General features: G+C 50.1%; 2 long non-coding RNA genes across 3 annotated transcripts in view; one reads left to right on the forward strand and one right to left on the reverse strand.

Moving 5' to 3' along the window:
* LOC140426895 (uncharacterized) overlaps nt 1-21,060 on the forward strand; it is a 52,593-nt gene extending 31,533 nt beyond the window's left edge. Inside the window, exons 2-3 of the long non-coding RNA XR_011948329.1 lie at nt 13,989-14,162; nt 19,160-21,060. This is a non-coding gene — a long non-coding RNA (uncharacterized lncRNA). The remainder of the gene's footprint in view (nt 1-13,988; nt 14,163-19,159) is intronic.
* Nucleotides 5,131-27,628, reverse strand: part of LOC140426894 (uncharacterized) — a 61,682-nt gene continuing 39,184 nt past the window's right edge. The window contains exon 4 of one of the 2 annotated variants that reach the window (XR_011948327.1): nt 5,131-11,698. This is a non-coding gene — a long non-coding RNA (uncharacterized lncRNA). Of the gene's footprint in view, nt 11,702-27,628 lie in introns of both variants that reach the window. The other variant, XR_011948326.1, reaches the window with a different exon arrangement.

Below are 27,628 nucleotides of genomic sequence, written 5' to 3' on the forward strand. Positions count from 1 at the left end.
TATGGGGGATATGGGGGAGGGGGGATATGGGGGAGGGGGGATTTGGGGGATATGGGGGAGGGGGGGCTATGGGGGAGGGGGGATATGGGGGAGGGGGAATATGGGGGATATGGGGGATATGGGGGAGGGGGAATATGGGGGATATGGGGGAGGGGGGATATGGGGGATATGGGGGAGGGGGGATATGGGGGAGGGGGGGGATATGGGGGAGGGGGGAATATGGGGGAGGGGGGATATGGGGAGGGGGGAATATGGGGGATATGGGGAGGGGGGAATATGGGGGATATGGGGGAGGGGGGATATGGGGGGGATGGGGGATATGGGGGAGGGGGGATATGGGGGAGGGGGGATATGGGGGAGGGGGTATATGGGGGATATGGGGGAGGGGGGAATATGGGGGAGGGGGGAATATGGGGGAGGGGGGAATATGGGGGATATGGGGAGGGGGGATATGGGGGAGGGGGGAATATGGGGGATATGGGGAAGGGGGGGATATGGGGGAGGGGGGAATATGGGGGATATGGGGGAGGGGGGAATATGGGGGAGGGGGGGATATGGGGGATATGGGGGAGGGGGGATATGGGGGAGGGGGGATATGGGGGAGGGGGGATTATGGGGGAGGGGGATATGGGGGAGGGGGGATATGGGGGATATGTGGGAGGGGGATATGGGGGAGGGGGGATATGGGGGATATGGGGGAGGGGGGATATGGGGAGGGGGGGATTTGGGGGAGGGGGGATATGGGGGAGGCTCACCCTGCCTGCTCTGACGAGGTCGTTCACCTTCTTGTGGCACTGGGTGCCTGTCCGTGGTGTTAGGGCCACAGCGGTGACGGCCTCTGCCACCTCCCTACACAGACGCCGGCTGTGGCGTGGGGCAACTCTGCGGCCGTGCCCGGGATACAGGGCGTCCCTCCTCTGCTCCACCGCGTCCAGGAGCGCCTCCACATCGCGTGACTCGAACCTCGGGGCTGAGCGACGGCCAGCCATCAAGTCGGGTGTTGCGGTCGGCTGTTCCGGTCGGGTGGGGGGGAGCTGCGCGGCCTTATGAGCCGTCACGCCGTGCAGCGCGTATGACGCTGCACGGCGTGAACCACTGCGCAAGCGCGGATCCCGTTACGTCGCTGCTAGCCCATTTCGGGCTGCAGACTATCGGCCCATTTTTATGACGTGACGCAAGTGGGATTTGCGCCGTTTTTTGCGCCGATCGGCGGACTTTCCGCCGATAATGGAGAATTTCGCCCCTGTTTCCTGACTCTGTCATTGTTCACCTTTTCATTCACCTCCCATATTCTTTCCAGTTCAGTTTTCTTTTAATCTTGCATGTTTTGTAGTCGCCGCCAAGGAGAGGGCAGCAGCGGTTTGGGAATATAGGGCTGGATTCTCCCTTCTGGGGACTAAGTCCCGACGCCCGCCGGAAAACGGGAGAGAATCAGTCCGGACTTTTTCCTCAAAGGTCCGGAGTGATTCTCCGTTTTCCAGGGGGTAAGGAGAGCCCCAGTGTGCGTCCCACAGCTCTGACTGCTGGTGGGGCGCTGCTAGCCAGACTGCGCGGCCGCACATGCACACGTCGGCTGCAAGCGGGTCTGCGCCGCCGACATGGCGGAGCCACAGAGCGGGCCCGCGCGGAGGAAGGTAGGTCCCACCCAGGTCGCAAAGGCCCCCGATCGCGGGCCTGGCCACCGCTGAGGTCATCCCCGGAATCAGATACTCCCCCGCCTCCCACCAGGACCGCCAGCGCGGCCGCAGCTCCTGCTGGATGGTAGGTAAACCACGCCAGCGGGAGTTCGGCCGATCGACCGTGGAGAATCGCCGCATGGACCGCGCGCGCGGGACTGGCGGATCCGTGGTGAATCGCGGAAGCTTCGTCGCTCCACATATCCGGCATCAACGGCTTTTCTCCGCCCCTGCGATTCCATCGCGGAGGGGCGGAGAATCCGCCCACAGTGCCCTCAAGCTCCCCTTCAAGTCACACACTCTTCTGGCTGGGAAATATCTCACTGCTCCTTCATTACCACTTGCTCAAAATCCTGGAACCCCCAACCTAACAGCACTGTGGGAGCACCTTCACCATACAGGCAGCAGTTGCTCAAGAAGTCAGAGAAACAAACACAAACAGGGGGCGTCATTCTCCGACCCCCCGCCGGGTCGGAGAATGGCCGTTGGCCGCCGTGAATCCCGCCCCCGCCGAAGTCTCCGCTCCCGGAGATTGGGCGGGGGCGGGAATCCGGCCGCGCCGGTTGGCGGGACCCCCCGCTGGATTCTCCAGCCCGGATGGGCCGAAGTCCCGCCCAGGAATTGCCTGTCCCGCCGACATAAATCAAACCTGGTATTTACCGGCGGGACCAGGCGGCGTGGGCGGGCTCCGGGGTCCTGGGGGGGGGGGGCGCGGGGCGATCTGACCCCGGGGGGTGCCCCCACGGTGGCCTGGCCCGCGATCGGGGCCCACCGATCCGCGGGCGGGCCTGTGCCGTGGGGGCACTCTTTCCCTTCCGCCTCCGCTACGGCCTCCACCATGGCGGAGGCGGAAGAGACTCTCCCCACTGCGCGTGCGCGGGAAACTGACAGCGGCCGCTGACGCTCCCGCGCATGCGCCGCATTTCCGCGCCAGCTGGCGGGGCAACAAACGCCATTTCCGCCAGCTGGCGGGGCGGAAATCCCTCCGGCGTCGGCCTAGCCCCTCAATGTTGGGGCTAGGCCGCCAAAGATGCGGAGACTTCCGCACCTTTTTGCCGGCGCGATGCCCGTCTGATTGGCGCCGGCTTTGGCGCCAGTCGGCGGGCATCCCGCCGTTGGGGGAGAATTTCGCCCAGGATTTGGAACAGGATACTATTCAGCAGACTACCTTTTCAAGGGCAACGAGATGGACAATAAGTGCTATGCTTGCCAGCGACACCAACATCCTGTGAACGAATTATGAACATACAAAGATAGGAAAGGTTGTTTGTAAAAGCTTTTCATTTGTGTAATGTGCAATTTCTGAATAGCATCATATATGTCAGGATAAAGAGTACATTTGGAATTTTTCACTTTTATTTCAAATACTCATTTGCGATTATGTGCCCAAGTCAATGGGACAGGACTTGGAGACAAACGTTTGACTCCATTGCAAGAGTGTTGTTACGACTGAGGCAAGACTGGTAGCTCAGTAACAGGCTCAAAATTAAACTTCTGCTGTTATGATTTTTACTTATTTGTAAAACATCACATACTTAATGTTGGAGGATAGGAATTTGGTCTGGAAGAGGAAGGAAATAATGTTCACCCCAATTTCCGGTACTGCCAACAGCAACTGTCTGCAAAAATGTCCATTAAAAATCTCTCAAATATTTCACCCTAATGCAATTTTGCCAATAGAGTCAACGTTTACCCGTCTTAAACACACTTTGTGGAATACACTTATGGCATGAATTATCCCCCCCAAAAATCAGACTCTGTTCTGGGCAGGATTTCCTGGAACCACCTCGCTACCTAACGGCACTATGTTGCTATTTCGGGGCCCAACATGGAACTGAGCGACCCGGGCCCTTCAGGATCATCTCCTGCACTAAGGTGCTCTAAGGAGAGAAGCCTGTCAGTGCAGGAAGAGATCAAGAGACCATGTTTCTCTTTCCAGGCTCCCCTACCATTGAAACCAGCAGCACAGGGTGGCACGGTGCCGCAGTGGTTAGCACTGCTGCCTCACAGCGCCGAGGTCCCAGGTTCGATCCCAGGTCACTGTCTATGCCCCCGTGCCTGCATGGGGCTCACCCCCACAATCCAAAAGATGTGCAGGGTAAGTGGATTGGCCATGCTAAATCGCCCCTTAATTAGAACAAAAATATTTTGATACGCTAAATTTAAAGAAATAGATTTTTGCTGAATTTTGACAATATTATAGTATTTTCTTGCGAGGGATACCTGATGGATTTTTTTTTTTTTAATAGGTCTGTTGGATACCTGTGTTCTGGACTAAATACCCACAGAAGTGAAAAATAAATCTGAGTTGCTACAGGACGACTCGGCACTTCCAGATATATCATGGAGGAAGCAAGAATATTTCAAAAGCAGGAACCTGCTTCATCAGCATTTTAATAGTGGGTTGTTTTTGTTGATGTAATTGCGGCAGACAAAATGGTTTTCATACTTGGCTACATATCTGGAAATTCATGTCTTTTTATCCTGCATCAGCACCTTCCCTTCACATGGTCTTTAAGATTCTCTTTCTTGAGAGTCCTTGACCCCCCCCCCCCCCCCCCCTTGTAGAAGCCAGGTATTTCTAATACAACTAGTATAGGTAAAAGATAGCTGTTTAAGCATAAATATTAAGCCCCAGTTTTAAATAGCCATTTAAAACTGGGGCTTAATATTTATGCTTAAACAGCTATCTTTTACCTATACTAGTTGTATTAGAAATACCTGGCTTCTACACCCCGCCCCCCCCCCCCCCCCCACACCCTCCTGGAGGCTCTCTTTCTTGAGAGTCCTTGAACCCCCCTCGAACCACAGACCCCCCACCCCTTCCCCAAATGGCCCAACTCATCTGTAGGGTGGGCTCACCCCACCACTTACCGGCAGGGCAGCCCCAGGCCTGATCCCCAGCATGGGCAAAATGCCAGCCTGCTACCCTGGCAAAAAGAGATCTTACTCTACTAAGATCTCATGAAACATAACGGCCGTCGGGAGAGACCTCTCCCAGGATCTACCAGAAGCGTCCCGCCGGCCAATGGATTGTGGCCTTAATAGTTGACAAATACAAATGTGATGAGGATCCATAGCTTACACCTCTGGCACAGTGAGATATTACAACAATTGTTTCCACAATAATTCAGACTGCATTTGGAAACTGCACCTTGAAAGAAAGAGGGTCTCAAAGACCAAGTGAAGGGGAGATGCTGTAGGACCTTAACAAGACGGGTGAATTTCAGATATGTAGCCAAGTATGAAAACCATTTTGTCTGCCATAATTACATCAACAAGAACAACCCACTGTTAAAATACTAGTGACGTTGGTTCCACTGGTCCCAGCATTTCAAATATTGTTATTCCTCCATGGTATATCTGGAAGCGCCTAGTCATCCTGTAGCAACTCAGATGTATTTTTCGCTTCTGTGGTATTTAGTCCAGAACACAGGTATCCAATAGGCCTAATTTTTAAAAATCCATCAGGTATCCCTCGAAAGAAAATATTATTGTATTGTCAAGATTCAACAAAAACCCATCTCTTTCCTTTGGGCTGAGATCAGTTTAAAGACATGGATGAAAAATTTGACTCTGTACTGCTGCTGGTTTCAATTGTACAGGAGCCTGGAAAGAAAACAAATGGTGGTGGGCTCACACCTGATGTCTTCTAGTACAGTCTGGATCGATCGCCATCTTTGCTCCACACTTTCCCATCCTTCCATCCCTCTATTACCAACCATCAGTGTCCTTGTGTCTAAAATCTTGAAATAAAAGACAAATCAAACATTCCGCATGAATGCTGCAGTCCTGAGAGAGGTTTGCGCACCTTTGAGTCACTGCCACCAGAGTGATGCCACAGCATTCCTGGTCACCTCCTGGAAGACACAATGCTAAACTGCTGTGAGACCTTGAAATCCCCTTTGAGCACTGGCATCCACAGGCAAGTTGGCAGAAGTTGAAGCCTGCATGGTCAATGTTGTAGACTTAAAGGGGGGGCACAGTGGTTAGCACTGTAGCCTATGGCACTGAGGACCCGGGTTAGAATACCGGCCCTGAGTCACTGTCTGTGTGGAGTTTGCATATTCTCCCCGTGTCTGCGTGGGTTTCACCCCCACAACCCAAAGATGTGCAGTATAGGTGGATTGGCCATGCTGAATTGCCCCTTAATTGGCAAAAAAAAATTGGGTACTCTAAATTTATTTAAAACAAATGTTGTAGACGGAGGCAGAGACTCCACGAGAGGCCAGGGTGACAGGGTACAACTAACTCACTTTATTCTACACTAGTCACAAGAATCATTCCTCTCCACAGGATCTTCTTCCCCAAACCACTTCTAGGTCCCGGTTTATATTCTGTGGGGAGCTCCTCCAATTGGGAGGAAGCTCCACCCCTTCGTCACCTGAGTAACTCTTAGGGAATCGGATGTTATACAAGCTCTGTCCGTGTAGGGGGTCTGTGCCCTGTACCTGGATTGCAAAGGAGACTGGCCTTGTCATGTGGAGGACTACCCCAGGGATCTATGTGGCTCCGGTCCCGAAGTTCCTCACATAAACCACGTCACCCATCGCGAAGGTGCGTGCTTGTGGGCGGCGGTGAGAGTCTGTCTCTGAGCGGTCCCGCCACTGATGGACCTATACCCCGATGTCGGGGAGGTTGCAGCTGAAACGCGTCTGGAGCCACCGCCCCATGAGCAACTCTGCCAGTGCGATGCCGTTCGTGGCGTGAAGTGTCGTACAATAACTGGAAAGGAACCGTGCCAACTATGTGTCCTTTGACCCTGAGGTCACCTTTCTCGTGGCCCACTTGAATGTTTGCACCGCTCGTTCGACTAGCTCATCGGAGGCCGGGTGGTACGGTGCCTGATGCCTTTCGTGGCCATGAACAAAGTGAACTCCTGGCTTGTAAATGCCGTCCCATTGTTGGACACTAGGAGCACGTGCAGTCATTGAGTGCTAAAAATACCTCTCAGTCTGTCCGTAGTTTCTTGCGTGGTCGACGTGGGGACCCAGTGCACTTCAAGACACTTTGAGTGGGCGTCCACTAATATAAGGAATGTGGCCCCCCGAAAATGGGCTGGCAAAGTCAATATGTACACGGGACTAAGGCTTACCGGGCCAATCCCAGGGGTGGATCGTAGCCACCGGTAGGGCCTTCTGGTGTTCCTGGCATGGGGTGCAATTGCAGACCACCCACTTGATCGCAGCACCAAACATAGCTGCGCGACAACATTTTCATTTTGGCCACCCCTGGGTGCCCGTTATGGAGGTCTTTCAACAGTGGTGTGCGCCCTGTTCGGGTATGACCACCCCCATTCCCACAGGAGGACGTAGTCTTCGATGCTCATTTCAGGCAGCTTTGAGGTGTAGACCCGTTTGGTATCGCCCTATGGCAGGCCCCGTATTGGACCATATCTCAGACCCTTCACAATTCAAGATCGGTCTGGATCTATTCTCGAGTATGAGCTGCCGTTATAGATAAAGTGCCCATGAAATGGAGGACGGCTATCACTTCCGTGGCTGCGGCGGGCGCTGGCGGCTTTGTGGGCAAAGGCAGGGGGCTTAACGCGTCCCACTTGCAGGATGTTTGTGCTGGGGCGATGCTCTAACATCAACTTGTAGGCCGACAGGAGCAGGGCCCACTGTTGAACACGGGCAGGTGCTATCGATGGAATCACCAGATCTTCCTCAAACAACCCTAGCAGGGGCTTGTGATCGTATACCATGGACGTCTCACATAAACGTATTGGGGGTATTTCCTCACCGCGAACACAACTGCCTTCCTTTTCTATCTGGGCGAGGTTTCACTCGGCGTCCACCAGCGTGCAGAACGCAAAAGCTATTGGTCGCTCTACTGTTGGGAAAGCGGCGTGCCAGGACCACCTTGACGCCGTATGGCGAGGCATCGCCTGTGAGGAGCAGCGGTTTATCCGGGTCAAAGTGAGTCAGCAATTTATCTGATGAGAGACACTGCTTCACCGTTTGAAACGTCTTCAGATGCAGGGAGCTCCACTTCTGTCCCTTCTTCAGTGGTTGGTGGAGTAGACTGAGCAGCATGGCTTCCCGAGTATGAACTTCTCATTGTAGCTGAGGCTTAGGAAAGAGCGGAGCTCCATTTAGTCACGATGGGAGCCTGGCGAATTGCCCACATCTTTTCCTCCACTGGATGGAGGCCTGTGCTGTCCACTCGGTAGCCAAGATATATGACCTGCGGCACGTGGAAAAAGCACTTTTCCCTCCGGAGGCAGACACTGGCCCAAGCAAACCACTCAAGAACCTCGGTTAGGTTCTCCATGTGTTCCTGATGAGATCTCCCAGTGATGAGGGTGGTGAACGGTTTGCAGTAACCATTCACCATGTATATAACTATGTCACACTGTTGCCCATGTGGACTCCACCTATAGACCATTGTAAGGTATTACCTGTAATGTATCATGTTGGTGCCTTGTGGGCCCTGCCCCTGGCTCCACCCCTTGAGGGGAGGTACAAAGAGCAGTAGCCCTGTAGGCGACTCTCACTAGCAGACCAGTCGCAGGCAGGCACTGTTCTAGTTGATTAAAGCCACAGTTTACTTCTACTCCTGGTTTTGTGTGAATTGATGGTCGCATCAATGAGAACATCGTCCAGGTAGATGCCCACCCTTGGCAACCCTCGGAAGATATTCTCCATAACACTCTGAAATATCGCACAAGCCGAGGAGACTGCGAACGGCAACTGCGTATACCCGTACAATACCAATGGGTATTAATTGTCATATATTTCCTGGAACTTGGCTCAAGCACCAGCTGGACGTATGTGTGGCTCATGTCCAACTTAGTGAATGGTCCTCGATCTTAGGGACCAGATAACGATCAAGATGGGATGCCCGGTTTACGGTCATTTTATAGTCCCCACAGAGCACCGACCCATCCGGCTTCAACACGGAGACTACAGATGCAGCCCAATCAGCATAGTGGACAGGGCAAATAATATCCAACTGCTCCAAACGTTCCAATTCCCGCTCTACCTTGGCACGAAGTGCGTATGGCACATGTCCTACATGTTGGACTTTTATGACAACAGGTAGAGATATCATGACCTCAGTTCTAGCTTCCACTGCAGCACTGAGATGTTGGGTAGCACCTATCCGTGCTGCACAGAAAGCATGTGACATCGGTATCAGGTGCTGCATCGTGGCTGGCATAGCAGTGTCCCCATGAAGTTAGCTACCACTTCCACTATGGAAAGGATAGGCTCCAGTTTCCACAGGAACCCCTGTGCCATGTTGAGGTTGGATTCCTCGACACTCCTTGGCAGTAATAAAGAACTGTCCGTCAGGCCCACCAATGCATCAAGCATTGTCCGATCAAAATTCTCACCCAAGTGCTCTGCAGCGGAACTTATTTCTGACCCTGTCCTCCAGGGAGCTAGCACAATCGCTAACCTTATGTTTAGCATTGGCTGCACTTCACACTCACGGGTTGTGCCTCAACGAGCCTGTTAGTGGGCCTCATCTAACATTCAGTCCATTCAGTCATGGACTGAGTGAGGCTGCCGTTTGGTATGCTGGATTAAATGCAAGATTCGAATTAGAATGTGGATCTTGCACAAAAACATGATCATTGAAATTCCACATGAGCTGTTCAATGGAGTAGTGGAGGTCTTGTGATGCAGTGGGTAGCAATCCTGCATTTGAACCAGAAGCTTCGGGTTCGATTCCCACCCGAGAACTTGATGGCCAAGGAAAGTGCGTTCGTAACATGGCCAACACGTTGAGTATCAACCTGCATAATCCTTCCAAACACTCCAGTGGAGGGCAGCATGGTGGCGTAGTAGTTAGTGCTGCCGCCACACGGCGCTGAGGTCCTAGGTTCGATCCCGGCTCTGGGTCACTGTTTGTGTGGAGTTTGCTCATTCTCCCCGTGTTTGCGTGGGATTCGCCCCCGCAACCCAAGATGTGCAGGGCAGGTGGATTGGTCACTCTAAATTGCCCCTTAATTGGAAAAAATGAATTGGATACTCTAAATTTATTGGTACTCAAAAAAGCACTCCAATGGCAGGCGGTAAGAATGGGAGACTCCTGGTCAGCAATGATTGATGCGGAGTGGCACTGCATCCAGTTGTAAACCTCTGGAGGCAGACGAGCGGCCTGTTCCTGGAAAAACACTCACTATGGGAACAGATGAATGTCTGACTGATGCATCACTCAGTGTGGGGAGAAAAACAATAACTCATTGAGTTAGATCACAGATCAGGTATCACTGAATGACAGAACAAACTGCATGTCATAGCACTCTGATGACCATGGGGAAACCATTGTTGATCTCCCCATGGGACTCACGGAGTAGAGCTTCCTAGGTAGGGGGCGGAGGCCACCCAGCTGGAGCTCCTGAAAGATTACACATACAAGTTGGCCCAAGCAGAGCCCAGCTTTGTTGGTTGTCCCAACAAGGACAGGATGAGGAGGGAGTTTCTGCCGTGGGCAGTGTATTGTGTGTAGTTCAATTAATCCTTGTCCCACTACCGCTGGTTTCCTCACATGACTAAACCACAGATACTTGACGTTCGTTAAACCAATATCCTTTCTATAAAACTAGGCAAAGAATTGCCGCAGCTCCAACTTCACATTTTTAACCTCAATCCGGAGTGTGTTTTTTAATCAATGGCACAGTATCTCAGATTGTGCGAAGAAGTGTGGCTTTCCATAATCATGTGGACCCTGATGTTATCCTTGGTGTATAAAAGAAGAGACACCCTTTATATACAGGCAGAGGCCATTTCATCCACCACTTGGAATATGGTGCCAGGAGGGTGCAGCTTAGGAATAAGAGATCCTGCTGTGAGAGCACATCTGCTAAGGGAAGAGAAAGATACTCTGCAGAAAACTATTGACATGTGCAGAAGTTCTGAAGTGATCAAGCATCAGCTGAAGAGTATTAATGGGGGAACTGACCAGGTTTTCCACTGTGCCAAGAGGCAGTTCAGGCCTTCTACACACAAGGAATGGAGAGGAGACAGAACTACTTTCAGACAGGCTGGCAGAAATATCGAGGTTGACGTTATGGACGTAAATGGCACAGAGGACACCACAGGAAATCAAAAGATGCATGTCCTGCTTGGGGAAAGCAGTGCTCTAATTACAAGAAGCCAAATCACTTTGCATGCAAAACCTGGAGAGATTTTGGATGATTTTTTTTGAAATTTTTAAATTTTGTGTACCAAATTCATTTTTTTCTAATTAAGGATCGATTTAGCGTGGCCAATCCACCTCCCCTGCACATCTCTGGGTTGTGGGGGTGAGACCCATGCAGACACGGGGAGAATGTGCAAACTCCACATGGACAGTGGCCCGGGGCCGGGATCAAACCCGGGTCCTCGGTGCCATGATGCAGCGGTGCTCACAATTGTGCCACGGTGCCACCCCTGAGATGTTGGAGGCTGATCCTGGTGAATTATTCTGCACCCTTGAACAGGTTGCCACCCTCAAGTCACAAGAAAAATGTTGAGACTGTTTTGATTGGAATAATGATCAAGTTAATGTCAAGTGTTAGATAGACACTGGTGTTTTGTACAACAACATAAGCTTCGCCAGGCTTGTGTGAAGTTGCTCAAAATGGCGAATCAGAAATGAAGTCTTCTAAAGTAAATTAGGAGCTATATGATGGAGGAATGCTCACCCCTGAAGGCAAACTAAGTTGAGAGACCAACGCAATGGGGAGAAAGGTTTACAGCTGCAAATAAAAGACACAAAACAAAGTCCACTTATCTCAGCTGAAACAAATCAAATCTTGTCAAGTTTCCCTTCCTGAACCAGCAATGTTTCACATGACACAAAACCATCAACATTTTAACAAATCCTAAACAAATTACAAAGATTCTTCACGGGTCTTGGATGTCTTCCCTGTCCATATAATCTTGAAGTAGAGGAGGTTGTGAGTCCAACTCAGCATCTTGTTAAGTGTATCGAACATTCTGAATTCGCCCTCAGTGTACTCGAGCAGGTGACGGACTGTGGTGACGAGGGGATGTTCACAGTAGCTCCATTGCGGTGTTAATGTAAGCCTACTGGTGACACGAATAAAGATTATTATTTTGAGGAGAATTACAGCTGCCCTCAAGTCCAGCCTGAAAGTCAAGATAGAGAAACTTGAAAAGACAATTGTAAATCAAGAAAGTGGCAATTCCTACAGACTGGATTAGCAGCATGCTTTCAGTGAAAAAACCTGGAAAGCTGAGAGTGTGCATAGATCCAAAAGACTTCAATTAAGGTGTTACGGGTAAGATCCTGGCATGGAAAGAGGATTGGCTGACTGGCAGAAGGCAGAGAGTGGGGATAAAGGGGTCTTTTTCAGGTTAGCAGCCGGTGACTAGTGGTGTGCCTCAGGGGTCAGTCCTGGGACAACTTTTCACAATATACATTAATGATCTGGAAGAAGGAACTGAAGGCACTGTTGCTAAGTTTTCAGATGATACAAAGATTAGTAGAGGACAGGTAGTATTGAGGAAGCAGGCGGGCTGCAGAAGGACTTGGACAGGCTAGGAGATTTGGCAAAGAAGGGGCAGATGGAACACAGGTGGGAAAGTGTGATGTTATGCACTTTGGAAGGAGCAATGGAGGCATAGACCTTTTTCTAAATGGGGAGATGCTTAGGAAATCAGGAGCACAAAAGGACTCGGGAGTTCTTGTTAACGATTCTCCTAAGGTTAACGTGCAGGTTCAGTCGACAGTTAGTAAGGCAAATACAAAGTTAGCATTCATATCGAGGAGGGCAAGAATACAAGACCAGGGATGTACTTCGGAGGCTATTTAAGGCTCTGGTCAGATCCCATTTGGAGTATTGTGAGCAATTTTGAGTTCTGTATCCAAGGAAGGAAGTGCTGGCCTTGGAAAGAGTCCAGAGAGGGTTTACAAGAATGATCCCGGGAATGAAGAACTTGTCATATGAGGACCAGTTGAGGACTCTGGGTCTGTACTCGCTGGAGTTTAGAAGGATGAGGGGGGATCTTATTGAAACTTACAGGGTACTGCGAGGCCTGGATAGAGTGGAGAGGATGTTTCCACTTGTAGGAAAAACTAGAAGCAGAGGACACAATCCCAGACGAAAGGGACGTTCCTTTAAAACAGAGATGAGGAGGAATTTCTTCAGCCAGAGGGTGGTGAATCGGTAGAACTCTTTGCTGCAGAAGGCTGTGGAGGCCAAATCTCTGAGTGTCTTTAAGACAGAGATAAATAGGTTCTTGATTAATAAGGAGATCAGGGACGTCCGGTGGCAGCCATGGAGCGAGTGGTCACTTATTTGGTAGCTCCCGCTCGTGATGGACCTTTGGGATCGTTTCCCCCGATTTAGAGTGGATTTGTCCCTGGCCCAAACTGCTCGATGAGGTATTTCCATTCAACTCTGTCACAGGCCTTTTCTGCATCGAGAGAGACTATCACCTCTGGTGTTCTCTCCCCGGGTGGGGTCAGTATCCCATTCATCAGTCGTCACAGTTTGCTGTCTACCCTTGACAAAGCCAGTCTGGCCCTCTGCGACCACTTCTGGTACGCAGTTCTCCTGTCTGTAGAAGGGAAATTAATGAGTTGCCAACTTGGAAGCATGCTGGGAAATGCTTGACTATAGTTTAACACTGCTTCTGAACAAAAATAAGTAGGTCAGGTAACATAAACAAAATACTGCTTAATATTTTGGTCTCGCCCTTATTATGAGAACCCATTGTCCTCCGAAAGATAACAAAATGTGTACTCGAGTTGTTTTTAGCCAAGGGCAAGAACATGCGTACTACGTATTTCATCTTACATACTTTCCAAGGTCTATTTAATATAAATATGTCTGTTTACTTCAAGCTGTTATTGCAGACTATAAAATATGCTTCCTTCAATCGAATCTCAGTGTGGTGCACTGGCTATGTAGCTGGAACACTCTCTCTCCACAAATATATTTGTGTAAATAAAGTTCCTTAAATCGAACCTCGAGGAATTCGTCTTTATTATAATTTCCACGACACATTGGCGTAGTCGTTGCAGTTTCCCTAATTTAACGGGACGTGAACCCTGAAAGGACTCTATAAATAGGACTCTCTCAGCTGAAAGGGAGAGAGCCATAGCGCGACCCCAACTGAAAGGAGGGGGGCGGCGCTCAGCAGCCTTAATTACTGGCCGGTGACTCATGCTAGGATAAGTTATCTTAATTAATAAATTAACGATATCTGCATGGGAAGAAACAATGTCCCTTAGAGACTAAATTTTTTTTAAAGGCTTTGAGGTTCGTGAAAGGATAAACACCGGTGTGCACTCTCTGTAGTATTTGTAAATGAATTCTGCGGTCGTTGTTATTATGTATATGTTCTGAAGTATTTTGCAGAAGGAACGATGAGCAATAAACTCGGCACCCCCATCCAGGTCGTCCCGAAGCCTCGGTAAAGACATCCGGAGCAAGAATGAAGGTGAACTCCTTAAAGAAGGCATATAAGGGAGTCAAAATGAGTAAGAAAATGAAAAGAAACAATCGTAAAGCAACGGAATGAGGTAGGAAACCCACATGTCCCCCATAGGAATCTAATGAAGCTGAACCCCTCTCGGAAAAAAAACAGGGGAGTAAAAGTAAATAGAAGATGAAGGTAAAAGCATAACAGATGGGTCCCTGTCGAAAAGGGAATTCAGATTTGTCTGTGGCCGTGAGATAAGGCTAACGTTTAACTATGATATTTGTGAGCTGTGAGAATCTGTGTGTTTTGTTTAACCAATTAATTTAGTCAAAGCATGAAGTGCTAAGTGGGTTGTATTTTTTATCGTCTGTCATTGTGAGTCCGAGATTATAACTTGTGATTTGTGTTGAGATTTCTCGAATGCACTGAAACATTGGAAATTAAAATCAGTTTAAAAGAAAGAAAATGCCTTTACGAATAAAATTAATTGAATATAAGTTTTTAGATTACGTGAAAAGACGTAAATGGCATCATTCCAAGATCTCCGCCCCCTTAGGTTCTGCAGGAAACATTAACCATTTCAGCAGACAGTTGACCTTTTCTGAATTGACGAAGAAAAATATACGTCTCTAAGAATAGCTAATGCCTATAAAATCAATCATTGGAAATTGACTTAAATGTGTGGTATTTATAGCCCCCTCCAAGGGGATGTTTTGCTGCTTCTAAAATACTCTTAAGGTGCATCTTGGCTAGCTTTGAAGGATGGGATTGCAGTCCCACCCGGCATAAATGGGGGCTGGGTTCCCAATAATGATAATCATTTGAATGAAGGAAATGAGTACGTCGAACACTGGTTAGCAAATAGAGGGAAAGAGGCTAACCTGCAAGGGGCCAAGAAGCATTTAACCCCCAGGAAGGATGTACCCCACCTAGTGATGCCTTCCCCTATTAGGCAGACAGACACTCTGCAAACTAGAAGTGGTAATACATTGCATTGAGAATGGAATGCTTATAGAACTGTCTCAAATACGAGCTCACCAGCTGCAAAATTTAATAATTTCTGAGCCTGCGCCCGATCGCTCTGTGTTGTATGCTGGCAGCTGAACGTTAACCCTTACAGTTAAACCCACTGTTAAAAAAACATTTTAAAAATTTAAACTGCAGGAAGTCTTACAAAAGGTTAATGACCCTTGGGCACAACTATTAAAACACCTGAGACCAGACGAGAGAATATAGTGACCCATTGCACGGCTCGGTATGCTCGTGAGGATGAGCAGGCATACAATTTACAAGCGCAATGTCACTTAGGAAAGCAGGCATCATTGCATGTCACTCCTTTTTATTTTTCGGTATTGTGGGATTAGGAATGTTGGTACAGTTGGTCCATAGTCAGAGGGACCTTTTTAGGATGGGTTTGACTTCAGAACCCCATTTAACATTGGCCGTAAGACATCCCTCTAAGGCAAAGCAAATAGGAGAACTGGTCAAAGAGGCCAAAGGAAAAAAGTAATACATGGGATTTATATTGAAATGGACGGACAAAATTGCCTGATGGCAAACAGGAGGGCAGAGTGACCTGGAAAGAGGAGCAATGGCCCACTACATTTGAAAGACAACAACCTCCCCGAGAGAGCCATCATTTATTCCCTTCAATCCTGGCCCAGGTACTGGCACATCTATGGGCCCAACATAAAAATCATGTTGGAAAAGTACATTCTGTCCCAGTGCATAGGGTGCAGTTACAGAAGATCGTTGCCCTGCCCTGCTTAAAACTATACAGGTTGGCACTGGAAGCAGAAAAAGGGATAGAGGGAGTGATCAATGCACTATTACAGCAAGGGATGTTGAAGAGAACATAAAGCCCCTGTAACACCCATATATTCCCCATTCCAAAGGTAGGAAGACCCAACGAGTGGCGGTTTGTGCAAGATCTTTGAGCCATCAATAAAATTGTTATCACTATTGTTCCATTGGTGCCGGACGCAAATGTCATTTTGTTTTCTATACCACCAACAGCGGATACTTTCTCAGCCTTTTTCTCCATACCATTGCACCCAGAAAGTCAATATCTATTTGCTTTACATATCGGAATCAACAGTATTAAAAGAGACTTGGGCGAGTGCCAGTTGTCTGCAGGCTCAACATTCCCTCAATATGATGACGATTTATTGATAGCCTCAGAGGGAGGGCTAGTTTGTCAACAGAATACCCTTTTGTTATTATCACATCCGGCAGAAAGAGGGCATAGGGCCTCAATGGACATACTGCAATTCTGTCAGGAGGCAGTTCAGTATTTGGGATTTCAGCTGCAGCAAGGACAGCGGAGGCTTGGGTCTGAAAGCATACAGGCTGTAGCAAGGGTTCCAACTCCACACACGAAAAAGGAAACCTTTACCTTCCTCGGAATGGTGGGCTATTGCAGGCAGTGTATACCAGACTATAGAGAGATAGACACAGTACTGCACAAGACTACCCTACAGGATGCCCCTTCAGTTGTTACCTGGATCCCAGAGAGGGAGCAAGCATTTTGTAACTTGAAACAAGCCATGACTAGCGCCCCTGCCTTGGGACTTCCTAATTTCAGCAAGCCCTTTAAATGAAGCAGGGTGATTTGCAACAGGGGTCCTGGTGCAAGAGCATTGAGGAGGGAAAAGACCCCTTGCCTATTACTCGGTGGCCCTATGTGCTGTGGTAAAGGGTATGCCAAGTTGTTTAAGAGCAGTAGCAGCCACGGCAGCCATAGTAGAAAAATCAGTACCCCTTGTACTCGACCACCCTTGTACAGTATTGGTTCCTCACTCTGTTTTACTGCTGCTTAATTCATCTGCAACGCAGCATTTTACTGCGGCTCGACGTACTGGGTACGAAGTAATCCTCTCGAAAACCAACTTTACCTACAAGCGAGCAGCAGCTGTCAACCCTGCTACACTCTTGCCCGCAGCCTCAGAAGCAGAATATCTGTATGATCATGACTGTTTACAATTGGTTGAAGTCACCACAACGTCTCAACCTGATCTACTGAGTCACCCACTAGAAAATCTAGACATCATCTTTTTTACCAATGGGTCAACAAACCGACCAAATGATATGACTCTCCTGCCCGGCTATGCAATAGTAACTCCATTCAAGAGCGTAGAAGCTTTTGCTCTGCCTTCGGGAATGTCTACTCAAGCGGCCAAATAGTTTGCCTTTACTAAAGCATTCTAGCTAAAAAAAAAACAGCCAATATTTATACTGATTCCCAATCCGCTTTTGGGGTAGTACATGATTTTGGCCAATTATAGAAAAACAGGGGATTCATAACTTCCTCCGACCAACCTATTAAACATGCTAAATTGGTTAAATATTTCCGAGATGCTGTTCAGCTGCCCAACAAGATAGCCGTTTTAAAGTGTGAAGCGCATACTACCACAGACGATGAAGTCTCATGCGGCAATAGATTTGCTGATAAAATAGCAAAGGAAGTGGCTCTCCAACAGCAGTCACAACTACAAGCTGCTGCAGTTGAACTTCCGTCCACCATAACAGAACCAAAGTTAAAACAGGCACAGGAGCAAGCCTCGCTACAGGACCATCGCTCTTGGCTAAACGTGGGTTGCTATCAAGACAATCATCAAGATACCCGCGCAGTATGCCCCAGAAGTCTGTTTTTTCCACTATGTCGCCTTGCCCATGGGCAGGCTCATGTGGGCAAAGGAGGAATGATACATGCTGTATGTCAACAATGGTATGCTCGAGGTATTACGGTAACAATTGAAAAAGTAGCACCGCACATGTATGATTTGTCAAAAGAATAATCGGTGATAGTGGGCATGTTTTCCCGGTGGGTAGAGGCTTTTCCAACCAAAAGAGATGATGCTAGCACAGTGGTAAATATTCTGTTGAAGGAAATAATACCTAGGTTTTGGCTACTAATGGGTATTAACAGTGACAGGGGAACTCATTTCACTAGCAAATTGACCAAAGCCCTAAAGAAGCCATGGGATTTGATTGGAAATTGCATATATCATACCAGCCACAATCCTCAGGAATGGTGGAAAGGGCGGATGGAATAATTAAAACTGAAGTTACAAAAGTGTGTCAACAAAATGGGCTGCCATGGCCAGATGCCATACCCATAGTACTGAATGCCCTGAGACATAAGAGAAATTGTAATACGGGTTTAACCCCGTATGAGATATTAATGGAACGTCCCATGACAAATGGAACTAAACCCCCAATGACTCCAGCGGCAGTTGCCTTAATATGGGCAAATGAGGCATCACTAAAATATGCACAGGCTATGGGCTGGATTCTCCCCTACCCGGCGGGGCGGGGGGTCCCAGCGGGGTGGAGTGGCGTGAACCACTCCGGCGTCGCGCCGCCCCAAAGGTGCGGATTTCTTCGCACCTTTAGGGGCTAGGCCCGCGCCGGAGTGGTTGCCTTCCCGCCCGCTGGCGTGGAAGGCCTTTGGCGCCACGGCAGCCGGGGCCGAAGGGACTCCGCCGGCTTGCCGAAGTCCGCACATGCACAGGAGCGTCAGCGGCTGCTAACGTCCTCCCCGCGTCGGCCATCGCGGAGGCTATGGCCGACGCGGAGAGGAAAGAGTGCCCCCGCGGCACAGGTCTGCCCGTGGATCGGTGGGCCCCAATCACGGGCCAGGCCACCGTGAGGCACCCCCCGGGGCCAGATTGCCCCGTGCCCCCCACAGGACCCCGGAGCCCGCTCGCGCCGCCTGGTCCCGCCAGTAAGGGAGGTGGTTTAAATCACGCCGGCGGGACCGGCATTACAGCAGTGGGACTTCGGCCCATCGCGGGCCGGAGAATCGCCAGGGGGGGCCCGCCGACCGGCGCGATTCCCGACCTGCCGAATCTCCGGTGACGGAGAATTCGGCGGCCGGCGGGGGCGGGATTCACGCCACCCCCCCCCCCCCCCGGCGATTCTCCGACCCAGTGGGGGGTCGGAGAATCCCGCCCCATGTGGGAAACCGCTGAAAAGAAAAATTACATGAAAAGGTGCGACAGGCTCAGGTGCATCCAAAAGAGGGAAATATACACCCTTTAAACCTGGAGATCAAGTATGTGTGAAAGCACTAAACAAAGATTATTTTTCTCCTAGGTGGAATGGACCCTACCAAGTGCTGCTAACAACCCGAACATCCGTTAAAGTAAAAGAAAAGCCAGATGGGATCCACGTAACTCGTGTAAACTACATCATACGGAACATTGAGAGTACTAGCGAAATGCTGACCTGAAGAGAATGACGGCGCCACTGTTCTTGTGGATTATCATATTAATCCAACATCATGTAGAGGGAAACTGCATACTAACACCTTAATATACATGTGTCACTCATACGCAAAGAGGGTAAATAAATTCAGTTGTTAGGTTTGTACACAAATTCCCAGATGCTCGGGGGAGGGCTTCCCTGTGCGACCTATCCCATTCACCAGTAAAGAGGTAGCAGAATGGGCTTGAAGAAGAAATAGTACAGGACATGGTGAAGATACACAGAATATATTAGATTGGATATTAGTTGGATACGATATGAATAAGTTTGAGGAATGGTGGGGGCCTAGGTTTAATGTAACACGTCAACCGCCCAATTATACTGGCGTCCCAAAAGGAAGTATATGCTTTAAGAATCATAAAACATATGGGACCCACTCAGTAGGAAGTGAGTCAGTGTGATCAGACCTTGAATTGGCAACCCCCTATGTTCCACTTTACAGCTAAAGGATTATTCATCTTTGATTGGTCAGGAGTTGAAAATCAAACTAGTGGAGGCTCCTGGGAAGGAGATCCGATTAGACTAATGGTGACTGATAGTAAAGGAAACCTGACCGCATATGACGGTACGTACTTTATCTGTGGCCATAAGGCGTACCCTTGGTTACCAGAAAATTGGGAAGGCTCCTGCTATTTGGGATACGTAGTCCCTTATGTGCATCACGTTCAGCAATTGCAGGACCATCCCCATCACAGGACAACACAAAATATTATGACATGGGCACAAATGCTGGGAATAATGATACCACCATTAGGAATAGCCACTAATGCATACGAACTATGCGAGCTACGAGACATCCTTGAGCAGGTAGCTAATGACACTGCAGAAACTGTTAACCAGATAGAAACTGAGATAGCTGCTATAAGAGCAGTTGCCCTGCAGAATAGAATGGCCCTTGATTTCCTGTTAGCTGAAAAGGGAGGTTCTTGTACCCTGACTGGAAGTGACTGTTGCACATAAATCCCTGATAACTCAGAAAAATTGATAATCTGGTGGATCACATTCGTAGAGAGGTAACAAGATTACATGAAAATGAGGGATGGGACTTTGTCTTTAAATGGTAGGATCGTTAGGACAGAGGATTGTGTTCTGGATTATAATCGCCATTGTAATCTTGATTGTCGTATGGTTACTGTTTTAATGTTGCTCAAGATATTTTTATTGTACTAACACGGGAACAGCCCTAGCTGTCTTGCCACCAGACTCATAACATGCACGGAACTGTCATATGTCCATTCCCCTTACATTATAAACCACTCTTCTCTACGGAGGACACGATAATTTACTAAAAGGTGTTGATCAACAGATCAACAAGGAGGGAATTGTGGAAGGGAAATTAATGAGTTGCAAAAGTAGAAGCATGCTGGGAAATGCTTGACTATATAGTTTAACACTGCTTTTGAATGAAAATAAGTAGGTCAGGTAACATAAACGAAATACTGCTTAATATTTTGGTCTCGGCCTTATTATAACACATTGTGCTCCAAAAGATAACAAAATGTGTACTCGAGTTGTTTTTAGCCAATGGCAAGAACATGCATACTACGTATTTCATCTTACATACTTTCCAAGGTCTATTTAATATAAACATGTCTGTTTACTTCAAGCTGTTATTTCAGACTATAAAATATGCTTCCTTCAATTGAATCGGAGTGTGGTGCACTGGCTATGCAGCCGGAACACTCTCTCTCCGCAAATATATTTGTGTAAATAAATGTCCTTAAATCGAACCTCGAGGAATTTGTCTTTATTATAATTTCCACGACACTGTCTATTGACCAGGGCTGTAGCGCGTATTTTCGCATCTACGTTGAGCAGCGAAATGGGTCTATATGATCTGCATTCCGTTGGGTCTTTGTCTTTTATGAGTATAAGCGATATAGTGGCCTGCTTTAGCGTTGGAGACAAAGTACCCCTCGCTAGCGAGTCTCCAAACATCTCCAGTAGGTGTGGGGCAATAGCCTGTGCAAATTGTTTTGTAGAAGTCCGCCAGGAACCCGTCCGGTTCCGGTGCCTTTCCCGCCTGCATGTTGATGCTCTCCATGACCTCTCCCAGCCCTTTGGTGATTCCAGCTCCCTCCATCTATCAGTCCCCATGACTGGTATGTCCAGTCCATCAAAGAACCTTTTCACCAAGGACAGCATGTGGCGCAGTGGATAGCACTGGGACTGCGGTGCTGAGGACCCGGGTTCGAATCCCGGCCCTGGGTCACTGTCCATGTGGGGTTTGCACATTCTCCCCATGTCTGCGTGAGTTTCACCCCCACAACCCAAAGATGTGCAGATTAGGTGAATTGGCCACGCCAAATGGCCCCTTAATTGGAAAAAAATAATAATTGGGTACTCTAAATTTAAAAAATAATTCATCCCCACCTCCCCTTCGGGGGGGCTCAGAGGTGTACAGTCCCCGTTAGAAAGCCTCAAATGCTTTGTTGACCTTTTTTAGTTCGGCAAATAGGCTGCTGTCCTTGACCTGGGCTATTTCCCTCATGGCTGCCTGCTTTCTCAGCTGCTGAGCCAGCAGGCAGCTGGCCTTCTCTCCGTATTCATAAAAGGTCCCCCATGTCTGGCGGAGCTGTGCACTGCTTTCCTGGTGGATAGCAGGTTAAAGTCCATTTGCAGCTTTTTCCTCTCCGGCAGAAGTTCCACGGTCGGGGCTTCGGAGTATCTTCTGTCGACCTCCAGAAGGGAGTGATCAGTTACTGCCTAGCCATGGTCTTCTTTGTAAAATCGTGTTGTCCCAGTTGAGTGCGTACACATTTACCAAGACTACCGGTGCCTGGTCTAGGACACTGCTGAGCATGACATTACCGCCCCCCTCGGTCCGTAACCGTCTTTGTCGCCGTAAACACTGTCCTCTTGCTTATCAAAATCGCTACCCTGCCCCAGCCCTGTAGCAGGAAGGGTAGGTCTGTCCCACCCAGCCTCTCCCTCAGTGCGTCTCTTGGAGGAAGACTATGTCGGCTTTCAGACTTATCAGATGGGTGAAGACTTTGGATCTTTTCTTTGGGCCGTTAAGTCCCCTAATGTTCCATGTGATAATCCTGGTGGGGTGGGATTTGTCCCTTCCTTCCTGCAGGATCAACCATATTTACCTAGTGAATGTGCCCCTGCACTCCGGGGTTTCCGTTTGTTAGCGGGCCATCCAAAATAGCTGCGGTCATCGTCCTCACTACAAGGCCAGGCCCCTGCACTCCAGGGTTTATCCTTTGTCCAGGGGGCCCCCAACATGGCCACCAATGCTGTGTGTACGACATGTGGGTGACCCCTGCACTCCAGGGTTTCCTTTTATTTGGGAACCCTCCAAAATGGCTGCTTGTGGCGCCATCTTTTTCCTTCAACCCGAAGCTTACCTGCTGAGGCCAATCTTCCCTTCCTTCGCATTGTGTTCCCCACGTGGTCCCTCTTTCCACCCCCCTCCGTCCCCCTTTCTACCCTCCCCTTCCACCCCCCTCTCCCCCCCTCCCCCCATCTACCTATTCACCCCCTTACATTCCCCTCCCTGCCAGAGGCTCACTCCCTGCTGGGAGGTATGCCGCAGCACCCCCCCCTCCTTTCATACTTCCTAGCGCTAGCTTTCCCTGCTAGTGTGGTGGCCCCCCTCCCGGGGCTGATCTTATCCCTTCCCTCCCCTATGCCCTATCAATAGTTGTTTCCTTTGTCTCCACTTCACCCTGTCCCCTCCCGGGGCTGATCTTATCCCTTCCCTCCCCTATGCCCTATCAATAGTTGTTTCCTTTGTCTCCACTTCACCCTGTCCTGCGCTCCGCTGCCCTTTCCTGTGAGCTGGTGCTCTTGCTCAGAGCAAGGCAGTACTGTCCTGCGCAAACATTGGTCATGTCCATTTCTTTTCTTTCTTATTTCTCTCTGTGCATCTTCCTCAACACTGCCTTGTCTGCCCTTTGACCAGGCCATTTGTCCGCATGAACTCGTCTAACTCTGCTGGAGCCTTAAAATAACGTTCCTTGTTTTGGAATGTCACCCAGAGCCTGGCTGGGAATAGCATCCCAGATTTTATTCCATTTTTGTACAAGGCCGACTTCGCTTGGTTGAACCCTGCCCTGCGGTTTACCCCAATGGCTTGATACACCCGTGTATTCGGTGTCCTTCCCAATTGCTCGCCTTTGTCTGCTGTGCCCAAAGCAGGATCCTCTCCTGGTATCTGTGTGGTTTGGCGATTATCGCCCTTGGCTGCGCCCTAGCCTTGGACTTCAGTTGGAGTGGCCTGTGTGTCATGTCGAGGAACCTGTCCCTCCCGACTAAGTTGCCCAGCATCTGGGTCACGTAGTAAGTGGGGGCCTTGCCCTCGATCCCCTCTGGCAAGCTCACAATTCGGATATTTGGCTCCAAGACCGGTTCTCCAGATCGTCGACTTTCCCCTTCAGGCGCCCCTGGGTAGCCACCAGCCTTTCTATTTCAGCCTCCAGAGCAACAATCCTGTCAGTCCATGCCTGTTCAAGCTCCTAGATAGTCTTCCCCTGAGCTTCAAGCTTCTTCCCCATTCCGTTGATCACCATCTGCATGGCAACCAGCGCCTCCATCGCGGCCACCTTGATCTCCTCATTGATTGCCTCCCTCATCGCGGTCAATTCCTTAGTCAGGAATATCTTCCATCCATCTCCAGGTTGGTGAGGGGGGTGGGGGGGGAGGCCATTATATAGTACATAGAACAAACAGTGCAGAAGGAGGCCATTCGACCCATCGAGTCTGCACCGACCCACTTAAGCCCTCACTTCCACCCTATCCCCGTAACCCAAGAACCACTCCTAACCTTTTATTTTGGTCACTAAGGGCAATTTATCATGGCCAATCCACCTTTGGACTGTGGGAGGAAACCAGAGCACCCGTAGGAAACCCACGCAGACACGGGGAGAACGTGCAGACTCCACAGACAGTGACCCAGCAGGGAATCGAACCTGGGACCCTGGCGCTGTGAAGCCACAGGGCTATCCACTTGTGCTACCGTGCTGCCCACTGTTTGGTTTGTCTGTCTCCCTCCCTCGGGGGTGGACGGGGTCCCCTCGCCTCATGGATTCACTGACTCGTTCACTCGCTGTCCTTTCCCTCCGCTTCTTCCTTATCTGCGGCCTCGAGCTCCCATTTGCAAGGATACTGCACCTTTCCTCATTCTTTCTTGTTTATGCGTAGAATGGGTTTGGGTTTGGGGGCTAAATTCATCCAAAAGTACCTGTCTTATTGCATTCTGGAGGAGAGCCACCTGATATGCGACTGCTCAGCACATACCACCACCAAAAGTCAAGGTTTAAAAAATATATATATTTATTAAAGTTTTTTAACACAATTTTTCTCCCTTACAAACAATAAACTCCCCCCCTCCCCCCTCCCCTCGTAACAAAAAAAAAATGAGAAATCGCGCAGAGCAAGATATATACATGGCAAAATGATATATTTACACAGCTTTGTACACTGGCCCTCACCTGTACGAGCCAGTTTCCCCAAACCTTCATGTTATCTATTGCTCATCCACCCTCCCAGGCAGTCCCCCCTTCCCCCCCCCTCCTCCCAGGAAGGGGGGGGATGTGATGTGGGGGGGGTGGGGGGGGATGTGATGTGGGGGGGGGGGGGGAGAGATGCGGGGGATGTGGGGGAGGGGATGTGGGGGAGGGGATGTGAGGGAGGGGATGTGAGGGAGGGGTTGTGGGGGGGAGAGATGGGGGGAATGGGGGGTGGGGGGGATGGGGATGGGGGGGATGGGGATGGGGGGATATGGGGATGGGGGGATATGGGGATGGGGGGGATATGGGGATGGGGGGGATATGGGGATGGGGGGGATATGGGGATGGGGGGATTGGGGGGGGTGGGGGGGATTGGGGGGGGTGGGGGGATTGGGGGGGGTGGGGGGGATTGGGGGGGATATGGATGGAGGGGGATGTGGATGGGGGGATGGATGGGGGAATGAGAGGATGATGGGGGATGCTGGGGGGGGGGGATGTGGGGCGGAGGGGGATGGGGGGACACGGGGGGGGGGGGAAATGGGGGATGGGGGGCGAGGGGACCGGGGGACGGGACGGGGAGAGGCTCAGGGGGATGATGGGGATGGGGGGGGACGGGGGGAGGGGATGGGTGGATGGGGATGGGGGGAGAGATGGGGGGGTGGGGAGGATGGGGGGAGGGGAGGATGGGGGTGATGATGGGGGGTGGGGGACGGCGGAGGGAGGATGGGGATGGGGGGTGGGGGGGGATGGGGGGGAGATGGGGATGGGGGGATGGGGATGGGGGGATGGGGATGGGGGATATGGATGGGGATGGGGGGGATGGGGATGGGGGGATGGGGGAATGGGGATGGGGATATGGATGGGGGCTGGATGGGGGGGATGGATGGGGGGGTGGATGGGTGGGGATGATGGGGGGATGTGGGGATGATGGGGGGGGATGATGGGGGGGTGGGGGGATGCGGGGGGATGGGGGGGCAGAGGGGGATGGGGGGCGGAGGGGGATGGGGGGGGAGGGGGGTGGGGGTGGAGGGGTATGGGGGGACATGGGGGGGATGAGGGGGGGACTGGGGGGGATATGGGGATGGGGAGGGGATGGGTGGATGGGGATTGGGGGGTGGGGGGGATGGGGGTGGGGGGGGGAGAGATGGGGTGGGATGGGGAGGGAGATGTGGGGGAGGGGGGAGGGAGATGTGGGGGAGGGGGGAGGGAGATGTGGGGGAGGGGGAGGGAGATGTGGGGGGGGAGGGGAGATGTGGGGGGGGAGGGGGAGATGTGGGGGGGAGGGAGAGATGGGGGGGGAGGGGCCCACTGAAAGTCACTCCCTGTACTTTCTTCCAACCCCTCCCCCAACCCACCCCACCCATGACCTCCATCCCACCCACATCTATCTGGGGATTCATCAGCAGTCTGCAAGGTAGGCCCTAGAATTGTGTGCTGGCAGTGACCACTGCTAATGGTACTGGCAATATTGGGGAACTGGGTAGCTGACAGCTCTTGGGTGTGGGATTTCTAACCTATCGGGGGCTTGATTGTGTGGGAAGCCCAATGGTGTTCAGGTAATTATCTGATTGCCTGATTATTAACAGGCTTCTTAGAGAAAAACAACCTGGACTTCCCATCCGTTCTCCAATGCAATGGACCCACATTGCACACATTGATCAGAGTCATCTATGGCACAGGAGGCGGCCAATCGGCCCTTTGAGCCCATACCAGGTACCTGCTGAGAAATCCAGTCAGTCCCAATCGTTGGCTTGACCATCATAGTCCTGCAAGTTTATTTCCTTCAAATGACCAAAGTTATTTTTAAAATCATTGCTCGTTTCCACATCCCTCACCCTCGTTGGGCAATGAGCTCCAGGTCATTAAGACTTGTTGCTCATAAACATGTCTTTCTCACATTTCCCCTGCATCTGTTACCCAAAATCTTAAATTCTTCTTGTTAATTCTGTTTCTCTCCACAGATGCCACCTGCGGGTATAATGTTACTTCCCTAAGATATTACATACTCATTATTAGTACAGTTCAAAAGCAATTATGCAAATCCATGCACCAATTTAGTAAAAAAAAAGATACAGATTACAGCCGTTCACTAAGCACGATGTACACTGACCCCTGCATTTTGTTTTCCTTTCTATAGTCTGTACCTGTGGTAATCTCCCACAAACTAGACAAACCATGTACATCAGATAGAATATAATAGTAAATAATTTTACATTTATTTACTTCCTCTTCGTGGATGGAAAAATTAAGGACAGAATTACCAGGCAGCACGGTAGCATAGTGGTTAGCACAATTGTTTCACAGCTCTAGGGTCCTCGGTTCAATTCCCGGCTTGGGTCACTGTCTGTGCGGAGTCTGCACGTTCTCCCCATGTGTGCATGGGTTTCCTCCGGGTGCTCCGGTTTCCTACCACAGTCCGAAGATGTGCAGGTTAGGCTGATTGGCCATGATAAATTGCCCTGAGTGTCCAAAATTGCCCTTCGTGTTGGGTGGGGTTATGGGGATAGGGTGGAGGTGTGGTCTTGGGTAGGGTGCTCTTTCCAAGAGCCGGTGCAGACCCGATGGGCCGAATGGCCTCCTTCTGCACTGTAAATTCTATAAAACTATGAATTCATTTTATACAACTATAGTAAAATTTATATTTAGCAAAAAAAAGAGATTAGTTCTTGTTTTCCTCCCAGAACCTTTTCCTGAACTGAAACTCTTGCAGCTGGCACTATGCTGAGGCCACTCTTTCTCTGAGCCTCAACAGCTATTCAATATATTCAGCTATTCAGGGAATGTAGCCACATGTTGTCCCAATATCAAAATATTCCTAATTTTCAACCAGAGACAGCTGACA

The sequence above is a fragment of the Scyliorhinus torazame genome, chromosome 7, assembly GCF_047496885.1.
Source record: "Scyliorhinus torazame isolate Kashiwa2021f chromosome 7, sScyTor2.1, whole genome shotgun sequence".
In the NCBI taxonomy this organism is placed as follows: Eukaryota; Metazoa; Chordata; class Chondrichthyes; order Carcharhiniformes; family Scyliorhinidae; genus Scyliorhinus; species Scyliorhinus torazame.